This window comes from Typopeltis vanoorti, chromosome 4, assembly GCF_054136105.1.
Source record: "Typopeltis vanoorti isolate ZY-2024b chromosome 4, IOZ_Tvanoo_1.0, whole genome shotgun sequence".
NCBI lineage: Eukaryota > Metazoa > Arthropoda > Arachnida > Uropygi > Thelyphonidae > Typopeltis > Typopeltis vanoorti.
This window is the reverse complement of record NC_143552.1, coordinates 42,318,553-42,341,876: the sequence shown is the minus strand read 5'-3', so window position 1 is coordinate 42,341,876 and position 23,324 is coordinate 42,318,553. Positions and strand designations below refer to the sequence as shown.

Sequence of the window (23,324 nt, the reverse complement as noted above, 5' to 3'; positions counted from 1 at the left end):
GAAGTAAAAGTACAGATATTTCATACTGAAAATAACAGTACATCATCAGTGCATAGAAACAAGTAAATCAAAGAAACAGGAGTACAAGGTACATACAACAATCAGGGGTTTACCAATTAAAAATTATTGCTGCATGCTAGAAATTAATATTAATAAATCATATTATTAAAAAACTGCTTTTAATAATATGATTTATTATTAATAAATCATATTATAATAAAATGAGAATCTTCCAAACTTTTGAAAGAGAGAGAAAATCATTCCAATTCAGATTTGGCTGATATAAAATGGCTTCACAACTTTCTTTGAAAAGGTGTTCATATTTAAAACTGCTTCCATGGAGAAGACAAACTTCATCCCATCAGATGCTGTGTTTAGTGTCAATATTATGTTGTGCCAGACCGAATATTTGAGGTTTCATGTATTCAATATAATACTGATGTTCATTAATTCTTTTTTTTCCACAGAATGGCCTGTCTGCACAAAGTATGTCAGATCACATTCACAAGATATCTGGTAAATACCAGCTAATGATAGAGGTGACAGTTTGTCTTTTGTAGATGCCAACACATGAGAAATTTTGTTGATAGGAAAACATGTGGGATTGAGATGATACTTCTTGAAAATTCTACCAATCGGTACAGAGATACCAGAAATATAAGGGATTGGAACCCTGCAGTTTTGTGAAGAATCCTGAGGTGTTGGAACATAGGAGTCAATTAACTGCTGGATTTGATTAGGGTTGTAATCATTCAATTCCATTAAAGTTTTGATAGTAAGAAGTTCTTGTTGTAAGCTTGAGGGAGAGGAGCACACATTATGTGCTCTATTAATTAAAGACTTGATAACACCAATTTTTTGAGAGGTGTGATGAGTAGACTTTGATGATTGTATCTGCCAGTAAAGGTAGATTTTCGATAAACACTGGTAGATAAATTACCAGAGGCTGTGCACATAAGAAGGATATCCAAGAATGGTAAACTACCAGCCTTTCCTTTTTCCATGGTGAATTGAATGCTTGGATGAAGTCTATTGATCCATTGTAGAAAAGTGATAAGTTCATTTTCAGAATGAGACCAAACAGCAAAATCATCATCAACATAATGATACCGATGAGAGGTATGGGGATGAAATGGATGAGAACAAGGTATCTTCCAGATGGTTAAAAAAATAATTTGCCAAAGTTGGAGACAGAGGGCTACCCATGGCAGTGCCTTCAATTTGTCTATACATCTTGTTTTTCTAGCTGAAATATCCTGATTCTATAACAAATTCAAAAATCTTCACAGTATCAGGAGGATAATCATCATATAGTAAATTAACTTTAATTTACTATATGTAAATTAAAGTTAATTGTGTCAAATAACAAATGTTGGTAAACAGGGAAACAATGTCAATGCTGACTAACAAATCCGACTCTTATATTTGAATATTCTTGATCAAGAAAATGTGTGGAATTCTTGATGAATGATCTGGATTGTCAAGTATGGGCAATTAATAAACATGACAGAAATTTAGCAATTCTATATGTGAGAGAGCCAGTACAATTCACGATGGGCCTTACTGGATAACCTTCTTTATGAATTTTTCGGAGGCCATATAAACGAGGAATTCTTCCAAAATGAGTGCGCAACTTGTCCCAAAGTGTTTTGATCCCAACTAACAACTTCATCAAGCAGCTAATTTGTGTTTTTGTAGGGTTATAACTAATTTCTTGATAGGTGGAGATATCCTGTAAAAGGTAGTCTATTTTCCTCTCATAGTTTGCCTTATCCATTACCACTACAGCTTTTCCTTTATCTGCTTTCGAAATAGATGTATCATCTTTTATCTTAATGAAAATAGTGCACTGGTTTCAGCACTAGATAAATTACATGGAGGTGATTTACTTTTAAAGAGTAAAGCAGCAGCTTTAAAGCTTAGTTTATTAGCATCTTTGCTTGAAAGTCACAAGCATTATGCAAAAAAATCAAGATACGGGATGCATTTAGGTACCAAAGCAAAGTTTGGTATGATGTCCTTTAGCCAATACACTAGTTTCAGCATCAGACAACGGGCATCGAAATATTCACAACCCATTTATTAATAGGAGTGTTATGAGAAGTAATTTTTAGCTTACAGTATAGTGATTCATATTTTTGCATTAGTCTGTAGTAATGTTTTCATAAGAATAGGCTAAAGATTGTTTAGAAACATGTAGAACAATATCCAGTAATTCGACATCCAGAGTAGCTCAAATCTTTCTTTCAAGATCTACAGGCATGCCGTGCTGCAACGCATCGCACTGACCTTGCTAAAATAGACATTCCAACAATCCATTAACTGATACTGTTAATTTACTACAGCGTTTCCCAAACTATGTTCTGCAGAACACTGGTGTTCCGCGGAAAGTGAATAAGTGTTCTGCAAAAAATTTTCAAAATTAATATGAGCCTGGAATGGTTTTAAATGCTGCGACAAGTTCAACATGCTTGAAAATCAGGAGCTCCTCACCTTGCGTGTGGATTGTGCTATTAAGGCCAGCACGTGCTGGCCTTGACTCAGCCACCCATGGTTGTCGACACCTCCGAGTGCAAGTGAAGTATGAAGGTATCTATTCTAGGAAACGTGCGGTCACAAGCAAGGTCAGTGCGATGCGTTGCAGCTCGGCATGCTTGTAGTGTGTGCTGTCGTATTTTTGCAATGCGATACAGCCTGCTGTATAGTGTGCACTTTGCTTTACATTGAATATAGGACTGATGATACTTGACTCTAACCAAGGTGTTCCATTAAAATTTCAGGATTTGTGAATTGTTCTATAGGAAAAGTTTGAGAAATCCTGATTTACTATATGATAATTATCCTCCTGATATTGTGAGGATTTTTCAATTATAGAATCAGGATATTTCAGCAAGAAAAACAAGACGTATAGACAAATTGAAGGCACTGCCATGGGTAGCCCTTTGTCTCCATCTTTGGCAAATTATTTTTTTAACCATCTGGAAGATACCTTGTTCTCATCCATTTCATCCCCATACCTCTCATTGATATCATTATGCTGATGATGTTTTTGCTGTTTGGTCTCATTCTGAAAATGAACTTATCACTTTTCTACAATGGATCAATGGCCTTCATCCATGCATTCAATTCACCATGGAAAAAGAAAAGGCTAGGTAGTTTACCATTCTTAGATATCCTTCTTACACACACACAGCCTCCGATAATTTATCAACCAGTGTTTATCGAAAATCTACCTTTACTGGTAGATACAATCATCAAAGTCTACTCATCACACCTCTCAAAAAATTGGTGTTATCAAGTCTTTAATTAATAGAGCACATAATGTGTGCTCCTCTCCCTCAAGCTTACACAAGAACTTCTTACTATCAAAACTTTAATGGAATTGAATGATTACAACCCTAATCAAATCCAGCAGATAATTGACTCCTATGTTCCAACACCTCAGGATTCTTCACAAAACCGCAGGGTTCCAATCCCTTATATTTCTGGTATCTCTGAACTGATTGTAGAATTTTCAAGAAGACCTTATTCCCACATATTTTCCTATCAACAAATTTCTCATCTGTTGGCATATACAGAAGACAAACTGTCACTTATATCATTAACTGGCATTTACCAGATAGCTTGTGAATATGATCTGACATACTTTGGGCAGACAGGCCATTCTGTGGAAAAAAAAGATTTAATGAACATCAGTATTATATTGAATACATGAAACCTGAAATGTGTGGTCTGGCACAACATAGTATTGACACTAAACACAGTATCCGGTGGGATGAAGTTTGTCTTCTCCATAGAAGCAGTTTTAAATATGAATGACTTTTCAAAGGAAGTTGCAAAGCCATTTTATATCAGCCAAATCTGAATTGGAACGTTTTTCTCTCTCCCAAAAGTTTGAGAGAGTCTCGCTTTATGTAACCGAAAAGAGTGTTATGTCGCAGCCTCGTCACTTTTTTACTTTTATTCTTATGTTATTTTATTCTATATGTATTATTTATCTCTCATGCATATCAGTTATTTCATTGCTGACAAATTTATATTTTTGTTTAGAAAGACTATGCCGGCTGGCAACTAAATTCTGTGCAGTCGTAGCTCCCTCCTTTTCTTTCTTACGTAAATTGCTTCCCCCTTCACTCATGCAGGTCTGAAAGTTTTATAAGTGGTAATTCAATCTCAGAGACAACAGACTCATGAACTTTGATATAAAGAAACACGTTTATTATAAGCACTTGCATAGATACACTTTAAGTAATAATTTCAATGCTAGAGAGTCTGAACCCCCCCCCCCTCTTTAGGTTAAGATATCCAAAATTTCAATTCTTATGTTTAAATGAAACAATCCTATATCTCTGTTATATTATTATGTTCAGACTCGATTATTCCATACAGGGTTACTCAGTGCTCATTTTCTAAGCACAATTATATACAATCTTTATATAAAATATGTCAGACGCATTCTATCTTGTATTTTAACATGGAAAAATATTCTAATTCGTGCTTAAGCTCTATCCCCCCCCCCCCTACAACTTAATTAAAATTCAGGCTATTATCTAACATTATATCATATAGCTTCTTCCTGACAAACAAAGGTTAGGGTCCTTTCTCAGCACAAGCTTAGAGTGGCACCAGCTTAATTGACACAGACAGATCAGTCCAAAAGTAGTCTTTTAGGCACTATGGGTAAGTTAATGTGTGGAGCTCCTTAAATCCTTGGCTTCTATTCCTTTTACGATTACAAATCTATAATGAGTATGAAAATTGTACTTTACCATTTTGTTCTTTTCATGTTCCGTGACTTCCCTCCACGCTTTCACTTCTGATGTGCAAGACTTCCGTATTTTCTCACCACGTGTTTCTGTGGCATCAGCGACTTACTTCCACAATCTTTGAAGGTTGCCCTTCGCGGACTTCATGTTGGCATAGCTTACCAACGGCTATTTACTGGAATTCTGACTTCATTCCTTTGGTGGCTTTATTCAACTCGGTACAACAGCAACTGGGAGATTGTTGCTGGGCACTGGTGACAAGCTTCCGTAGCTATCCAGGATTGGACAGAAACACAGGAACAGAAAACGAGAGAGCATTTTTCTCTCATGCCATGCCTTATATTACAAAATGCGAGCGCCCTCTCTCTCTCAGTGATTACATCATACTCTTAGCTACGGCCGATTGGTCACTGCAACTCCGAACTGTTTTGACATGGTTCTAATATATATATCTCTTAAACACATTTAATAATAACAATTTCAGTCCTGAGACACAATTTCCCTTTGTTTATTTTAGACAGACATTATCAATTCTAAATACAGATTTCCTAAGTTTATTTATTCTCGTAGACAGGCTTATACGTTGGTTATGCATTATTAAAACACTTAAGGAATTGAACAACGTAGTTAAGGATATAAATTAAATTATACTTTAATAAATATTTTCCGATATTTCGGCAATGTCACATTGCCATCTTCTAAAGGAACTTACAAAATAAGCACGTGCACGTAGGCACTACAAACACAGTAACTGGGAATGAAGAGATGAAGCTATTGTACTCCTAAAAGTCCTGATGATGCCCTCTAGCGGGCTAAGTAGGTGTTCTTGGCCGTTGGGCTGAAGGTCTGCTGATGTACGCCTCCCAAATTTGGGGCAGTCGCATACAACCAAATTTGTTGAGGTTTGGAGAATTTCTTAGGGCTGAGGCTGATTCCATAAATAGTCTTTCGTATTTGTATTTGCTACGGTGTATTACTGTAGCTTTCTTCCACTGTATTCTGTGGCGTGTATCCAGAGCATGGTCCGCAAGACCAGAATGGCTGTACTTGTGAAACCGGATGTAGTCCTTGTGTTCAGAAATTCTGATATTCGCTGTCCTGCCTGTTTGGCCAAAGTAAGACAGATTACAACTGCAAGGGACCTGGTATACACCAGGTAGGTCTAGGGGAAGTGGTTGGTCTTTAGTGGAGCGGATAAGGGATGCCAATTTTCTGTAATGTTTGTAACAGGAGGTCAGGTCATGCTTTTTTAAGATTTTGGTAATCTTTTCTGAGGTGCCTCGGATGTAGGGAATGATGATGGATTTAGAGTAATCCTTGTTGTGGAGGGGGAGGAGGGGATCTGTGGTTTGTAGGTTCTAATATCTTTTGGACTTTTTTTGGGGGGGTAGCCATTGGCTGAGAAAGTGTTGAGGATGTGATTTAGTTCAGTGTTTAGGGCCAAGTCGTTTGAACAGATTAGTTTAGCCCTGTTGTATAGTGTTTTCACTACTCCATATTGTAGTGAGGGGGGGGGGATTGTTGGTGAATGTATCTGCCTGTATGGGTGGGTTTTTTGTAAACTTAGAAAACCAAGGTTCCATTAGGCTGGTGGGTGACTAGTGTGTCTAGGAAAGGGAGGCTGATTTTTTCCTCTTTTTCCAGGGTGAATTTGATTCTGGGGTGTTGGTTGTTTAAGTGTGTTAAGAAGGAGAGAAGTGTTTCAGAGCCATGTGGCCAAATAGCGAACACATCATCAACGTAGCGAAGCCATATGGTTGGTTTTTGTGGGACAGAGGCTAAGGCTTTTTCTTCAAAGGTCTCCATAAAGAAATTGGCCAAGGGTGGGGAGAGTGGTGAACCCATGGCTGTCCCCTCTATTTGTTTGTAGAATTTTCCTTGCCAAATGAAATAGCCTGAGTTCATTGTGAACTGAAATAAGGCTGAGATATCGGGAGAAAATTTAGCTTGGATTAGCTCTAGAGTTTCCTTGAGTGCGACATTTGTGAATAAAGAGGAGACGTCAAAGCTGACCATTATGTCAGTATGTTGGAGTGTAAGGTTTTCTATGCTGGCTTTGAAATGGGCTGAGTTTTTTATGTGTGATGGTGTGTTGCCAGTATAGTGTGTGAGCTCTTTGGCCAAATGTTTAGCTAATTTGTATGTGGGGGAATCAATGCCATCCACTATGGGACGTAATGGCACATTTTCTTTATGTATTTTTGGGAGTCCGTTAATACGGGGGGGGGGGTATAGAGTTAAATGGCTTTAATCTGTTGGTAACTTCTACAGGCCAAGAAGTGACTCTCTTAAGGAGCCTGTGAAGTTTTCTAATTTGAGAGTTGGTGGGATTGTAATTGATGGGGAGGTAAGTAGCCCGATCTAAGAGAAGAGCATTCAGCTTACTGGTGGAAGAAAGTTACAGTAATAAATACACCGTAGCAAATACAAATACGAAAGACTATTTATGGAATCAGCCTCAGCCCTAAGAAATTCTCCAAACCTCAACAAATTTGGTTGTATGCGACTGCCCCAAATTTGGGAGGCGTACATCAGCAGACCTTCAGCCCAACGGTCAAGAACACCTACTTAGCCCACTAGAGGGCACCATCAGGACTTTTAGGAGAACAATAGCTTCATCTCTTCATTCCCAGTTATTGTGTTTGTAGTGCCTACGTGCACGTGCTTTTTTTTGTAAGTTCCTTTAGAAGATGGCAATGTGACATTGCCGAAATATCGAAAATATTTATTAAAGTATAATTTAATTTATATCCTTAACTACATTGTTCAATTCCTTAAGTGTTTTAATAATGCATAACCAACGTATAAGCCTGTCTACGAGAATCAACATCATCCACGGAGATACAATCGCACAGAAGGCCCGCCAATACGGTAAATTGAAGTTGAAGCTGTCTAGACAATTAAATCGTCTAACTTTCCTGAAACGCTGCCGGGATAATAAAGTAATCCCGAACTGTGTAAAATTCAAGCACCGTTTTGTTTCAAAAAAAGCTCTTCGAATATATAACCGCGCCAGCTACGCGTTACTACGCGAAAAAATCACCGCCACGCATTTTCTCTTAGCAGACATTAACGTAGCTATTCGTGCCGTCGAAGATGAGCTTTCGTGCACTTTAAACCACGAACTTTGGTCGATTTTACGTGACGTCTCATGTACCGCTGCCAACAAAGAATTTAAAAAAATACGAGGCCGACAGATGAAAAAATTCGAAAAATTAAAAAAGAACACTACCGTCCTTCCAAAACTTTCTACCAATACTGTAATCAACCTTTCTTCAGTCACCCTGAAGCAATCAACGCGCTGTCACGTGGCCACAACTTTGCGATTGCTCCCAAAAAATCCCTCCCCATCAATTACAATCCCACCAACTCTCAAATTAGAAAACTTCACAGGCTCCTTAAGAGAGTCACTTCTTGGCCTGTAGAAGTTACCAACAGATTAAAGCCATTTAACTCTATACCCCCCCCCCCCCCCTGTATTAACGGACTCCCAAAAATACATAAAGAAAATGTGCCATTACGTCCCATAGTGGATGGTATTGATTCCCCCACATACAAATTAGCTAAACATTTGGCCAAAGAGCTCACACACTATACTGGCAACACACCATCACACATAAAAAACTCAGCCCATTTCAAAGCCAGCATAGAAAACCTTACACTCCAACATACTGACATAATGGTCAGCTTTGACGTCTCCTCTTTATTCACAAATGTCGCACTCAAGGAAACTCTAGAGCTAATCCAAGCTAAATTTTCTCCCGATATCTCAGCCTTATTTCAGTTCACAATGAACTCAGGCTATTTCATTTGGCAAGGAAAATTCTACAAACAAATAGAGGGGACAGCCATGGGTTCACCACTCTCCCCACCCTTGGCCAATTTCTTTATGGAGACCTTTGAAGAAAAAGCCTTAGCCTCTGTCCCACAAAAACCAACCATATGGCTTCGCTACGTTGATGATGTGTTCGCTATTTGGCCACATGGCTCTGAAACACTTCTCTCCTTCTTAACACACTTAAACAGCCAACACCCCAGAATCAAATTCACCCTGGAAAAAGAGGAAAAAAACAGCCTCCCTTTCCTAGACACACTAGTCACCCGCCAGCCTTATGGAACCTTGGTTTTCCTCATTTTACAGAAAACCCACCCATACAGGCAGATACATTCACCAACAATCCCCCCCCCCCACAACAATATGGAGTAGTGAAAACACTATACAACAGGGCTAAACTAATCTGTTCAAACGACTTGGCCATAAACACTGAACTAAATCACATCCTCAACACTTTCTCAGCCAACGGCTACCCCCCCAAAAAAAGTCCAAAAGATATTAGAACCTACAAACCACAGATCCCCCCCCCCCTCCACAACAACGATTACTCTAAATCCATCACCATTCCCTACATCCGAGGCACCTCGGAAAACATTACCAAAATCTTAAAAAAGCATGACCTTACAGAAAATTGGCATCCCTTATCCGCTCCACTAAAGACCAACCACTTCCCCTAGACCTACCTGGTGTATACCAGGTCCCTTGCAGTTGTAATCTGTCTTACTTTGGCCAAACAGGCAGGACAGCGAATATCAGAATTTCTGAACACAAGGACTACATCCGGTTTCACAAGTACAGCCATTCTGGTCTTGCGGACCATGCTCTGGATACACGCCACAGAATACAGTGGAAGAAAGCTACAGTAATACACCGTAGCAAATACAAATACGAAAGACTATTTATGGAATCAGCCTCAGCCCTAAGAAATTCTCCAAACCTCAACAAATTTGGTTGTATGCGACTGCCCCAAATTTGGGAGGCGTACATCAGCAGACCTTCAGCCCAACGGCCAAGAACACCTACTTAGCCCGCTAGAGGGCATCATCAGGACTTTTAGGAGTACAATAGCTTCATCTCTTCATTCCCAGTTACTGTGTTTGTAGTGCCTACGTGCACGTGCTTATTTTGTAAGTTCCTTTAGAAGATGGCAATGTGACATTGCCGAAATATCGGAAAATATTTATTAAAGTATAATTTAATTTATATCCTTAACTACGTTGTTCAATTCCTTAAGTGTTTTAATAAGTTTATTTAATATTAACAATCTCAGTCGGTTTGATATACTTTTGAGTGAACATATATACAATACTCTCTTAGCCCTTTCTCTGGAGGCATAAGCATGTCCTTATCCTTAGGTCTGATCGTCACTGTGTGTTGGGTCGGAAACAAGATGGCTTACAAATAGTGAGTCAGCTCTTTTTCCAACACAACAAAGGCCCCCCCTTTAATTAAAATTTTCTTAACGGAGTTGCAAAAATTTCTTTGTTAGCAACATCCTTTTCTTTCTCTGGGAAAGGGTTGACCTCCTTGCCTACTCCTCAACATGTATCTGTGTATCGGATTTTGAGTCTCTTTGCGTTCACCATGCTCGGTTAGTCCATCATGGTTCCCCATTGATATCATTTTCACAGGCAACACCTGGGGCCTCCCTATGTCTTATGAAGAAAGGGAAATATTCGTCTTGGAGGCATTTTTTCTCCCTTACACTGTGGCCTCCATTTTCCTTTGATCGTGGATTGTTGTGGTACGAGTTTGGATGGGAGTCTTTTTTGGGTCTATGTCTGTTCTGGCCCCTCCTTGTTCTCTCATTTCCCAAGACATTCTCTAAGGAGTCACCAAAACAGACTAGTCTTGCTGACCTGGTCTTGTATAATTTGAGGCGATCAGAATGTACAATGATAACCTTACCACGAGGGCTGGTTTCCTTGATTCTGAAGGTCCTGTGACCTTCAGAATCAAGAAATATTTTCTCTATCACTTAAAATGGTCCAATTGCACTTTTGCTGAACTTTTCCCCTTTTCCTTTTCCCTTGAAACCCTGATCCATCAGAACCAAACTTCCCTCTTTCAAGTCCTTAGTGTTCCTAAGCCTGTTTGCATACTGTCTTGTGCAGAGGGAGCTGCTTTCACTGGTCTTGGCTACTGAATCATACGCTAATTTGTTATCCCTTATGAGGCTATTTAAGTATTCGTCTATGTCAGGAAAGCCTGTCTTCACCCTGGAGCTCCTGAAGTCATTTGGGAAAAGGGGGTTCAAAGTCATACAGCAGTACTGTCGGGGCTTACCCAGTGGCTGAGTGAAGGGCCGTTCTACAGGCAAAAAGGGTGTGAGGTAGACGAACATCCCACTCAGATATCTGCTCTTCTGCTAGCTTTGCGAAGGTGAGCTTCAGAGTGCGGTTCATCCTCTCACACATCCCATTCACCTGAGGGTGATATGGTGTGGTGAAAATCTTCTTTATTCCTAATGAATGGCATAACTGTAGGATCGCCTTGGCCATGAAGTTAGTGCCCTGATCAGACAGCAGGGTCTTGGGCGTCCCATACCTCAAAAAGATCATCTCAAACAGCATGTTTGCTACGGTTTTGGCCGTCTGATCCATCCTTCATGGCCACGGCCTCGGGGAACCTGGAAAACATGTGTATGATGACTAGGATGTACCTGTTCCCCTTCGATGTGGTGGGGAGTGGCCCCCACAATATCCATGGCCACGGCCTGGAAAGGGCACGAGGGGAGCAGGAACAGCTGAATGGGGGGCCTTACCAGTGATTGGGGACTTCCTCTGACAGAGATTACAAGAAGAGACATATGCCTCCACATCACGTCTCATTCCTTTCCAGAGGTATCTATCCGTCACCCTCCTCAAAGTTCTATGTATTCCCTGGTGCCCTGCTAGATTAGTATCATGGAATGTGTGCAATACCCAAGGAATCATAGCTTCGGGTACTATTATTTTCTCTCTCCATCTCCCAGTGACACCTTGCCTAGATAGTAGGAGACCGTCACTATCAATGTGCATATTGTCACCTGGTTTTGGTCCATGATACCTGCCGTTTGCACTTAACAATTTCTTATAAACCGGCCCTGATACCGAGTCAGCTTTCTGTGCCTGAATGATGTCAGCTTTCTCCCAGATCTGACATTGGGGGTCGGGTGCTCCCCTTCTCTGTGATTCTTGGATGACCGAGACCCGTTCGGTGGTTCTTCTGATGTGGTTGGGACTCTCCTCAGGCTGGGGTATTAGTGACTGGGACAGGTAGTCAGCTACCACGTTAGCTCTTCCGGGTATGTAGCTGACCTCCATTCTAAATTCCTGCATCTCCAAAGACCAGCGCACAATTCTCTGATTTTCATTTTCTGACAAAGGTTTGTGGTCAGATCTGAGGACAATGTCCTGCCCTAACAATAGGTGATGGAACTTCCTGAGGCTGTATACAATGGCTAATGCTTCCCTCTCAATTACTGAGTAATTTTTTTCTGAGGGGGGGACAGCTTCCTGCTAATGAATGCAACCGGTTTGAACGACTCCCTTTCCTTCTGTTCCAGTATGGCACCGATGGTGTCTTTGGATGCATCGGCCGCAAGGTAGAAGGTTCCCCCTAGCTTTTGGTGAATGAGGACAGGGGCCGTAGTTAGTGCCTTGTTCAATGCATGGAATTCTTCCTGCTGTTCTGCCTTCCAAGCAAACTTGGTCACCTTCCTGGTCAGGTTTACTATGGGCTTCATTATTTCAGAGCATTGGGGAATGAACTTACGGTAAAAGTTTACCATCCCCATATACCGTCTAACCTGCCTGATTGTGGAGGGGAGATTTTACATCCAATATGGCATTCACATTGTTACATGAGGGTGTTATCCCGTCCCCTGTGATAATGTGTCCAAGGTATTCTACTTTGTCGAGGAAGAATTCGCACTTCGAGCATTTTAGTGACAACTTGGCTTTGTCCAATCTATCTAACACGTTCAGTAAGGTTTCAGTGTGCTCCTTCATGGTGGTGGAATATATCAATAGGTCATCCTGGAAACATAAAACGCCTTTGTCTAAGAGTCCCGCCAGTACATCATTCATGAGGCACTGGAAGCTCATGGGGCCGAGTTTCAGGCCCCTTGGGGAAGTCGGCATAGTTGGTATTTTTGCCACTTTGTGGTGAATGCGAAATACTGTCTGTCTTCCTTCCTGAGGGATCTGGTAGTACCCAGAGTTCAGGTCAAGTTTCGAGAAGGACCTTTGCCCCTTCCAGTCTGACCAGCAGCTCTTCTATTTGTACATACTGGAAAATCGATGGGCTTTGTGACTTTGTTCACTTCTCTGAAGAACAAACCTCAGGTCACCATTTGCCTTCCCGACCAGTATGAATGGGCTGTTCCAAGCGGATACTGACTTTTTAATCACTCCTGCCTTCTCACTTCCATGAACTTCTCTAATTTGTTTACGTGTTTGAGGGGGGGTTGGATATTGTTTTATGTGTATGGGTGAGGTTGAGGTAATTTGTACAGTGTGCTCTACTGCATTTGTACAGGTAAGGGTGCTTATCCCTTCAGTGAATACCCTGGGGGTGCAGTTTGCATGCTACATCAAAAAATAGTCTTATCTCTTCTATATCACGATCAGAGCTATGGTTGTTTATGGATCTATTCATCAAACTCTCCTTCCAGGTGATTTGCTTCTCTTCAGATTTTCTAGCGGATATCAAATGGGTTTCAAGTGACTTATCTTCGTGCAACCTTCTGCATGGGTCGGTTTTGGGGTGGTTGGTTTTTCCACAAAGAGATATTGACTGGATTCTGAAGTTGCAGGCGAACACAGTTCGCCTGCAACTTCAGAATATGTGAATATGTGAACAGGTGAATATGTGTATGTGTGCCCCTGTGTCAAGGAGGAATTCACATTGTGTTCCTTCTATGTCTCCCTGGACAAGGTTCCCCTCAAGGTTTGCCTCAGTTATGTTGGTGCTCTTCATCTGGTAGTGTATGGTCTCATGATTCTTGGGGTTTTGACCCTCAAAAGCTTCTTCCTTTCCACTGTGCCATTCTTTACTATATTCAGAGGTTTGGGCAGTGGTTGCTATTTCTTCCCTCTCACTAGCCGCTGCGTAGCACTCATCAAGGCTATTTATTCCCTTTTGGTATATGCTCTTTTGCAATTCAGGCAAGATACCTGTTCGGAATTGTTGTAATGTCAGCCATTCAATGTGCTCTTTGTCGTGTGGGGAGGTTTTTATGTCATGGGTGAGTTTGGTTAATCTGTTGAAGAAATCTGTTACCCTTTCCCCCCATTTTTTGTAGGCATTTGAGAAATTTTGTAATTGTTCGGTCAATTCCTCCTTCCCTTTTTTTTTTGAACTTGGATATTAATGCTTCTTTAAAGTCGTTAAATTTTAATGCTCTGTTTAATGTGTGATGGGAGTGCAACGCTTTCTTTGCTTTCCCCTCTAATCCACTGCATATTAAAGTTAAGAGTTGCGGCTCACTCCAATTTGCTACCCTTTTAAATCTTTCTATATAACTGAGGAAAGATTCTATGTCATCATTCCCTTCCCCTGAGAATCTGGGACATATTTGTTTGGGGTTCATGGTTTTGAAAAACTCAGTGTCGCTCATCTCAGTTGATATTTGTAAGGACATACTTACCCTTTCAAATTGATACACTTTATTACTAACTCAGTATCTCTCTATTAAATTTTCAATCTTAATTGAGTTCTGTGTCTGAGATTGAGACCAACTTATCGTGCTCTGTGATTTTTTTCTCTCAAGCACATCCTGTCGACTGCTGCGCCATTGTTACGTTGCCGCCTTGTCACTTTTTTACTTTTATTCTTATGTTATTTTATTCTATATGTATTATTTATCTCTCATGCATATCAGTTATTTCATTGCCAACAAATTTATATTTTTGTTTAGAACGACTGCGCCAGCCGGCAACTAAATTCTGATACTCAAATAAATAATGCTAAACAACAAAGGGGTCACGTGATGTGCAGTCGTGGCTCCCCCCCTTTTCTTTCTTACATAAATTGCTCCCCCCTTCACCCATGCAGGTCCGAAAGTTTTATTAGTGGTAATTCAATCTCTGAAACAACAGACTCATGAACTTTGATATAAAGAAACACATTTATTATAAGCACTTGCATAGATACACTTTAAGTAATAATTTCAAAGCTAGAGCGTCTGAACTCCTTCCCCCCCTCTTTAGGTTAAGATATTCAAAATTTCAATTCTTATGTTTAAATGAAACAATCCTATATCTCTGTTATATTATTATGTTCAGACTTGATTATTCCATACAGGGTTACTCAGTGCTCATTTTCTAAGCACAATTATATACAATCTTTATACAAAGTATGTCAGACACATTCCGTCTTGTATTTTAACATGGATTCTTGTAATTTAACAACAGCAACCAGGAGATTGTTGCTGGTGCCCAGCAACAAGCTTCCGTAGCTATCCAGGATTGGACGGGAACACAGGAACAGAAAATGAGAGAGCGTTTTTCTCTCGCACCGCGCCTTATATTACAAAATGTGAGCGCCCTCTCTCGGTGACTACATCATACTCTTAGCCACGGCCGATTGGTCACTGCAACTCCGAACTGTTTTGACACGGTTCTAATACATATATCTCTTAAATACATTTAATAATAACAATTTCAGTCCTGAGACACAATTTCCTTTTGCTTATTTTAGACAGACATTATCAATTCTAAATACAGATTTCCTAAGTTTATTTAATATTAACAATCTCAGTCGGTTTGATATACTTTTGAGTGAACATATATACAATACTCTCTTAGCCCTTTCTCTGGAGGCATAAGCATGTCCTTATCCTTAGGTCTGATCATCACTGTGTGTTGGGTCAGAAACAAGATGGCTTACGAATAGTGAGTCAGCTCTTTTTCCGACACAACAATAGTTTTTAATAATATGATTTATTAATATTAATTTCTAGCATGCAGCAATAATTTTTAATTGGTAAACCACCAATAGTTGTATGTACCTTGTACTCCCGTTTCTTTGATTTGCTTGTTTCTATGCACTGATGATGTGCTGTTATTTTCAGTATGAAATATCTGTACTTTCATTTCATTAAAGTTATTACTGTGGTTATTGTGTAATTTGTTATTATTATTAAACAAGACCTCATGGAGTCAAAGACTCATCTAGGAGGTCCTTTTATCTTACACACACATCTCATCATACCGTGTCTTAAACACATTCAAACTACTTGCAGACACCACGCTCTCAGGCAAGGCATTCCAATCACTCACAACTCTGCACGAAAAAAACCTGCCTCTCACTCCCTTACTCACACCCTCCTCATACAGTTTCCAGGGATGACCTCTGGTTCTCCCCTGATCTCCCACTATTCTCTGTAGAACTTCTCCACCATTGATCCTATAACAACCCCTTACCAACTTGTAGGTCTCTATCATATCTCCCCTCTTCCTTCTCTCCACGAGACTCTGCAAATTACATCTTTTCAATCTTTCCTCATACTCAACATTCCAGAGGTCAGAAACTACCTTAGTCAGTCGCCTTTGGACCCTTTCCAACATCTCTTCATCCTTCTGAAAACCCGGTGACCAAATCTGGGCACAATAGTCCAAGTGTGGCCTAATCAAAGCCTTATACAGTGGAACAAGTATCTCCCTACTTCTACATGTCAGTGTCCTCCGCATCATTCCCAGAAGTCTTTGTGTTGTCTTCACAATTTTGGCGATGTGTCCCCTAAATTTTAGATCCTTATCCACTATCACCCCCAGATCTCTTATTTCCTCTACTTCCAACAATATATTCTCACCAAGCATAAATTCTGCATCCCATCTTTGTTTTCCAAATTTTAAAACTTTACATTTTGCAACATTGAACTCACATCCCCATTTGCTTGCCCAATCACTCAATTTATTCAAGTCTTCTTGCAAGGCCACAACATCTTCACTACTCTTTATGGTTCGTCCCAACTTTGCATCATCTGCAAACAACTGAATATCTCCATCCAAATCTTCACCAATATCATTAATATATAAGTTAAATAGTAATGGCCCTAAAACAGACCCCTGAGGCACTCCACTAGTGACTTTCCTTTTCCTGGATATTGCACCCCCATACACAACTTGTTGATACCTATCAGATAGCCAGTCTCCAATCCAATGCACTAATCTAATATCCAACCCCATCTGCTCTAGTTTGACTGTCAACTTATCATGAGGTACTCTATCAAAAGCCTTTGCGAAATCCAAGTATATTACTGTGTAACCTTCTCCTCTGTCCAAGGAAGCAGTCACTTTATTGTAATAAGTAAGTAGATTACTAAAACATGACCTCCCTTTAGCAAATCCATGCTGTCCATCAAAGATTATACCATTGTTGTCAACCCAACTCTGGATCCTAGTTCTCACAAGCTTCTCCAACAACTTAACCACAACACCTGACACACAGATAGGCCTATAGTTTGATGCTTGAGTTCGATCACCTCCTTTATGAAGTGGCACAATCTTGCCGTCCTTCCACTCTTTAGGAACTTGACCAAGTGCAAGACTCGTATTAAAAAAATATGTCAAGGCAGGTGTCAACTCTCTGGCACACTCCTTCAGAATACGTGGTGATATATTATCAAGTCCCACAGCCTTATTTACATCTAGTTTACTCAACTCCCCAAACATGTCTTGCTCACTTACAGTCAGTCTCTCCTCCCCATCATCAACTGCTCTTAATCTCTCCATGAAGTCACATTCACAAGATTGAAAGATCTTTATGAATTGCTCATTAAGTATCTCCACAACACATTCTGCAACAGCTGTCTTTATACCATTTCCTCCAATCAATGTCATCCTTCCATAATCATTCTTTCTTTTGCTGGCTACATATCGAAAGAACTCCCTAGGATTCTTTTTGGCTTCATTAGCTAACTGCTGTTCATACCTCTCTTTAGCTACTCTCACCAACCAAGTCACCCTCCTTGCCTGGTCTTTGTAGACCTCATGAAATTGGTTACTTCCACTTCTCTTATGCTGTCTCCACAATGCCTTTTTTTTCTGTATTGCATGCTTAATCTCTTTATTCATCCATCTCACACCTACCTTATTTAACCATCTCACCCGTGGTATACATTATTTATAGTCATGCCACAGGTACCTTTAAAGATTAGAGTTGCAGATGCCCTTTCCACACAAAGTTAGTAGGACAGTCACAAACATCCATGCCCATAGCGGGATTTGAACCTGCAACCTTTAGCTAGAGAGGAGATATGCTAACCAGGCTGACTGGGAGACCCATACTAACCATTAATTACAGAATTCTTATCATACCTTTCCTTATGTGCTAATTCATGCACTCTCAGGGCATCCAGGACTTATGCAATACATTTTCCATTCATTTACCACTCTCAAGTAAAAAATGTAGTCTGCATACCCTTACTTTTGACACTCTTAAAATTTCCATGAGTGATACCAAGCCATCCTCATCATTATGTACTGAAAATTTAATAGGAAGTTTATATATATATATATATATATATAAGAGCACCCTGCTAGTTAACTTCATTTGGCTTCAATCTTGTGGCGTGATGATTAAGGCATAGAACTATATAATATGTGTGCTAATATAAATCCAAAGTAAAAAGTAGAAAATTGCCATATTATATTTATAGTTAGCAGTGTAAACATACCTTGGCATTATGTTGAAAGTAGGATGGCCTTTGTTTTTCTATTGTCATTAGCTGAAAATAATGGTACTGACAGTGGAGTTGATCATGCATGAGTAGTAGTCAAATAAATAAATAAAATAAAGAATAAGCATATTTAAAACTCAGAAAAAACACAACTGCCCAATACAAAAGAATTAGTAAAGCATGTATTAAAACAGTCATTATTAATATCCTGATATGTATATTCAAGTGGTGTACAGAATACAATGATAATAATAATGTAAACTTAATCATGTAATATATTAACTTCCTGTCAATAGTCTTCTCCAAATTAGTCTCTTACCTGTCAGCACTCAAATCCAATAATATTTTTGTCTTCTAGAGCAATTCCAACTGAATCAATTCACTCTTGGTATTATGAGTCTTTTTCTTGCCATCCTGACATCAAACCATATTTTACTAAACTTTCTTCTCCCATTTAGTTCTGCTCATACATGCTTGTATACTAACAATGTTTTGCTCACTCTGCTAATTTTTCTTAGAAACTTTCATAATTTGTGGTCTCTAGTCCTTAAGTGATTTATTTCAATGTTCAGATCCATAACTTAAAACTGGTTTGGAACACTGTCTTGTATACTGCTAGTTTAGTGTTCTGTCTCATTTCTCATTCAGTATAAATTTATTCATCTGACTCCCCCCCCCCCCCCCCAGCTTTGCTTATTCGGTTGTCTAATTTCATATTTAATTTGCTATCAGCAGTAAAAACTATGCCTAAATAGCTGAAATAAAATATTTCAGCTATTTAGGCATATTTATTTCAGCTACAGATTCTTCATTGAGAATGGAGTTGAAATTTTGTTATTGCCTATTTTCATAGTTTTGGTCTTTTTACTGCTGATTTTCATGCCAAGTTTGTTATAGTTGTTATGCAATTATTTTGAGAATCCTGGAGACTTGCACTAGAGTTTAAGAGTACATCATCTGCATAAAGCAAAAGCTGAGTTTAATATCTCTGATTCCTATATCAGGTTTAATACCACTTTCTTTCATAATGCAATCGATATAGATGATACAAGAGTGGAGATATTGTGCATCCTTGTCTTGCACATGATTTCACATCAAGCCATCTTTCTGTATTTCTTTCAATTCTAACTGCTGACTTCAATTTAAATATAGACTGTTTATTGCTCTGCATAATATACTTTGTACCCCATATATTATCCTCAGACCTCTGTGAAGTCAAAGACTTATCATGGGAGGTTCTTTTGTCACAGACACACACACCTCATCACACCATGTCCTAAATATATTCACATTCTTTGTAGTCACCACACTCTCAGGCAATGTATTCCAATCACTCATCATTCTCCATGCAAAAAAACCTGCTTCTCAGTTCTTTGCTCACACACTCCTTATACAGATTCTGGGGATGACCTCTTGTTCTCCTGCCATCTCTTACCATTATATGAAAAACTTCTCTAAAGTTGATTTGATAAAAAAATCCTTAGCAACTTAATATCTTTATCATAATTGCATTCCCTCAATCTGTCTTCATACTCAACATTCCAGAGACCAGAAACTACCTTTGTCGATTGCCTTTTGAAAACCAGATGACTAAATCTGTGCACAGTAGTCCATATGTGGCTTAATCAATCCCTTATACAATAATCTTTTAACTTTTACAAGTCAGTCTCCTCTACATCATTGTGTAGCATTTTGAAAAACTTTTCTATATTTAAGTTACCACAATTTCTCAACTGTTTATTGCAAGGTGAAATATGAATTAGATACTCGACAGCCTCTGTCTGGCTGGAGCCCAGCTTGTTCTTGTCCAAGTTTCCCTTCCACACTTTTGTCTTAGCCTCAAGTTGCTTACATAAATCTTATCTGGAACGTTTAATAAGGAAATTTCTATTAATTTTCATATAGTACGGCGTGAGAACTTTTGGCTACTACTTTGATCCACTCCATTGTCTATACCTTAAGTTTTTAGCTAATGACAATAGATGAACAAAGAATAAATTACATCTTACTTTCAATATAGTCCCAACAAGGTATGCAACAGTACTTGAGATGCAGCTGCGCCATAGCCTTATAAAGAGGGATAATTACTTCCCTATCTTTACTTGTTAGTGTATTCTTCAACATCTAAGTAATCCTTTGAGTTAATTTATCAACTTTTGCAATATGTGCTCTGAACTTCAACTCCCTTTCTACCATCATTCTCAAATCCCTAGCCACATGTAATGTTTATGTATGTAATCTTTTCATCCCAGTGTGCATGACCTTACATTTTGCCACATTAAACTGGCAACCATTATCCTTGCCCACAATGTCAATTTATTTAAACCATCCTGCTGGCTGTTTATATCACCTTTATTAACTACGTCCTTCCCCAGCAAACAATTGAATACTTCACTCAATCATTCCCTATATCACTAGTATACAAATTTAAACAGAAGTGGCCCTAGTACGGAGTTTAGAGGCATTCTGCTAGTCACCCCTCATTCTCCTAGATTCCACCCTACCGTATAGTACCCTCTAGTGTCTGTCTGTCTGTCTGTCAGCTATCCCCATCCATGCCACTAGCTTTACATCCATTCCTATTACAGTTTATGTGATGACGTTCCATGTAGTATTTTATCAAATGATTTTGCAAATTCCAGCAGTACCATGGTGTAGCCATTTCCCGTATCTAATTCAATTGTCACTTAATTATAAAATGTGAGTAAATTACTAAGGAAGGACATACCTTTAACAAAGTCATGCCCCCACCATAGAGTATCACATTCCTCTCCACCTACTTACGAATTCTACCTTTAACCACCACTCCTGAGATATTAATTGGACCGTAATTTGCCACTTCTGGTCTGGACCCTCCTTTATTTAATTGAACTATCTTGCTCTCTTTCCACTCTCTTGGAACCTTGCTAGAACTGAGGCTTAGATTAAACAACTCAGTCAGAGGCACTATCAGTTCTCTTGGAGCACCTCCAAGCTTAGTTGGTAAAGAGGAAGCCCTTTGGTCAGAAAGACTTGGGTTCGATTCCCATCCATGACATGAGGAATCTTTATCAGGTGTTTTCGGCCAAAGGTGAGTTAGCTGGTCTCATACGGAGGTGGAACGTTTTTTTCCTCCCGGAAACTCAGATTTTCATCCCTCAAAAACCGCCCTATTGGTATGATAGAAATTGTCAATCAATATAGAAATTGTTAAGCCTTGTCTCCAAATATTTGCAAGATGTCTTAGTGATAAAAATATCGAAAGGAAAGAAGACGAAACTGCTCTGTCAAAGCAAATAGTTATGAGACGCACAGAAGCACTCTCTCTCATGATGTATCTGAGCAACTGAAAGACCTTGTCCATGCTTGTACTTTTTCTTTAGCTTTGGACAAATCTTCTGACATAAGTGTAGTCCAGTTACGCATTTTCATAAGAGGAATTGATAATAATTTTAACATTTTTGTAGACTTGAATCACTTCATGGAAAAACAAGAGGATCAGACATATTTCAGAAAGCAGAATCATGCCTAGAAAATCTACAAGTAGATTTTAGTAAACATCAGTGTTTGTACTGACAGAGTGCTGTCAATGATAGGCAAAATGGCTGGTTAAAACTATTTACCTCTCAGTTAGAAAATGAGGATTTGAACCAGTTTCTACACTTAAAAGAACAGAGTGAATGTGCTGAAGATAATGGCAATTTTACAGAATATATTGAAGAAATTAGATTATTGCAAGAATCAGTTGAAAGTCATTTTTGTGATTTTTTTAAAGATGAGGACTGCATACTTGCATTTATAAACCCATTTTCACTTAGTGAACAAAAAATAATGAAGATGCCTAGTAACATATAAATGGAACTTATTGACTTGAAAACAAAACAAATTCATTATGTCGGAAGCTCATCATGAAATTTGATGAGCTTCCGACATGATTAATTTCTGGTGATCATTACCCTGTGAGCATTTTCCAGAATTAAGAAAATTTGCCCAGAGTTATATCTGCCATTTCGTAATGATGTACAGATGTGAACAAGCATTTTTAGCCATGAAATTGATTAAAAACAAAACAAAATTCTTCAAATTTGAATCAGTCAAATTTGAAGAATTCTCTGCTGCTCTCAATAACTAATCCATCCAAACATTTAAAGCTTGGCAAAATCAAAACAGATGCAAAAGCATTATTAAGGTAAGTAATGTTTATCTTGTTTTTATATTAAATCAGTATATCATGTCTATATTAACATATTTTTACATGGAGTTTTTAAGGGTACAAGAGTTGTATGGTGCATCTGAACCGGTATGTGAAAAAATTGGCACATGGAATGTAAAAGGTTGGCCATCCCTGCTCTAAGATATGTTCACAAAATTAAAACATTGATCCTGGATCAAGGTCCAGGTTGCACGAGGTAAAACTGTAAGTGACTATTATAATTTTTTTGTATAGTTATAACTATTATCATGTCCTTAGGGAAGCCTGTGGCAACAGCACCCTACTGTACTGGGCTCTTGCAGGATGGGTCATTGCATTTCATGCAGGGAGAGATCACCTGGATGATAATTGCTGTGCAAGATGACCCACTATTTCAGATGAACATGTTGAGCTTGTTTGGGGACTCCTCAATATGCACAAAATTTCAGCTCATTAGGTTCCACATCACTTGACTGAGATGCAAAAATGGCACAGGTATGTGGTTGCTGGCCTCCATCTGGAACAATATGAAAATGAAGTGGATGACTATTATCAATATATATATTCTGATGCATTTGTGACTCATATCATAGCCATTGATGAAACTTGGGCAAGGACTTATGAGCCTGAACTGAAGAGAGAATCCAACCATTCAGCATCACTTTGTCTGAAAAAATTTTGCCAGGAACCCAGCAAAGTTAAAGTCATATGCTTACAATGTTCAAGGTATCATTCTTCATCAAGTTGTGCCCCAAGAGCACTTAATGCATAGTACTATCAATGATTTCTGGAGCATCATTTACATCTGGCTTTAAGGAGAAACCAACCACATTTTTTCGCAGGTTCTCCACCATGTTTGTTGCACAACAATGCATAATCTCACGT

The 23,324-nt window shown here is 39.0% G+C and overlaps 1 protein-coding gene across 2 annotated transcripts in view; it reads left to right on the top strand.

Annotated features, from left to right (window-relative positions):
* Positions 1 to 23,324, top strand: part of Zip99C (Zinc transporter Zip99C) — a 252,260-nt gene that overhangs the window by 121,954 nt on the left and 106,982 nt on the right. The gene's annotated exons all lie outside the window — the stretch shown is intronic.